The sequence below is a fragment of the Papilio polytes genome, unplaced genomic scaffold, assembly GCF_000836215.1.
Source record: "Papilio polytes unplaced genomic scaffold, Ppol_1.0 DF824146.1, whole genome shotgun sequence".
NCBI lineage: Eukaryota > Metazoa > Arthropoda > Insecta > Lepidoptera > Papilionidae > Papilio > Papilio polytes.
The window spans coordinates 3,152,868-3,154,772 of NW_013525058.1; positions in this window are offsets into that span (position 1 = coordinate 3,152,868).

A 1,905-nucleotide genomic window follows, 5' to 3' on the forward strand; every position below is an offset into this window, starting at 1 on the left:
GACTGCAACGACTAAAATGGCGGCCGGAAGACAGACTGTCATCTCTCAATATTGTTTACAAGGCCTCGAATAACGGCGGAAGGACATAATATTAGTAAGATTACCTAGTGATTCATTAGTGTTAGGTTGACTTAAGTTTCAACGGAGTAAAACTCTAGTAACATAGTTCGCCATTCCATTCCATAGCATTCCATGAAGTTAGTGAGCTAGAAACACTAACGTTTGAAATAGGTAAATGTGGCTAGAAAACCGGCCATTAGTCTAGTAATACGGCTACATGTGTATTAAATGCTGAATTTGTACAAGACTTTTTTTAATAATTTCTCAAAGAGAAAATAGTCAATTCTCTTACAATTTTTAATAACTTTGACTTTATGATTTGTTAAATTTTCGAAAAAAATAAAGCCGCAGATTTTATATAGCCGCAAATGTTTTTTTAAAAGTGTAATTGATTCAAATTAAAAGATACACTTTAAAAGTTTTTAAAGGGAACTCAGTGTCGCTAATGTTTTTAGCATATCGTAATGTTTGGCGAGGTGCCATATTGTGGAGACAGGTCGGCGCCGCGCTGTCGTTTGCAGGTGAATTTACAATAGTCAAGATTCGAGACGTCAGAACAATTCCTGTTACATTTTCGTGGGAATGCTATTCAATTTCCGTCTTTGACGACGGTTGATTCTAATTTTTTTACCTATGCTAAAAATTTTCAAATGCACATTCTACCATTAAATTGCTTTATCTTGAATCAACCTTACTAATATTATAAATGTGAAAGTTTAGATGGATGGATGTTTGTTAGATTTTATAGCCTAAACGAATCAACGGATTTCGATTAAAGTTGGTATAGATATAGATAGCCTGGAAGAACACATAGGCTACTCACTTTTGTTTTTTTTAATTCCTCGTAAACGGAGTTCCTTGCGAAAGGTAGTTATATTATATTATACTAATTATCTGAAAGTATTCTTTAAGAAATAGAAGAATTAGTGTATTATAATATATTACTACGTTTAAGGCATCGCCGCGAGGGATAATTAAGGAGGTTGTATAACTTTGTTGGGTGGTTCTCTGCGTCTATTACGTTCATGTATGAAGTCTAATAAGCCTTATTAACTCGAGCCAACGAATGGATATTAAATTTGAATATCGTTTTAGGATAAAATTACCTTTGCTAATATCTTTCCACGTTTACTTATAAAATTGAGTGCAATATACATTTTTATTATAAGCGACAGGTATGAAGCCTTTTCTAATTGTAATTAATTAAAAAAAAATAACCTGCAACTGCTGTGAACTAGTCACATCACAGAGATATGGCTAATAAAATTACTTTTGGAAATAAGATTTGTATGTAACCAAGTTAAATGTACTTGAAACTTGCTTTTTTATACAATAAGGTGGCAAACGATCAAGCGGCCACCTTAATCCGCCAAAATGGCGAAGCGACTGCTGCCCATAGACATCCGCAATTGCTCATGCGTTGCTTTCCCTAAATTAACGGAGGAGAAGACGCACATAAAGAGGATATTTCCCCTTCCTATGCGTCTCCTCCACTGTCAAATCCACTTTCCCATTCAATCCTTTCGTTATTTGAAAGGGGTGAAACGGGAAAGGGACTAAATTGGACCTCCGGCACCACACTCATCAGACAAAACGCGGAATTGCTTCCACTTCATTTCGTGCGAAGATATTAAAGCGGGCTCTAGCACTGTTAAACTGCTTTAAGCTTCTTGAAAATTACTTCGATGTTGTTATAGAAATAGTTATTTCTATCGTTGAATAAAATAGTAATAGAAAGTATACACGCTTCGCTTGAATTGCTATTTCTAAATCGGATACCATTCAATATCGCTACCATAACAATAGAGCCTGATTACAAAATACAGGCATAGCAACCCCTCGCAC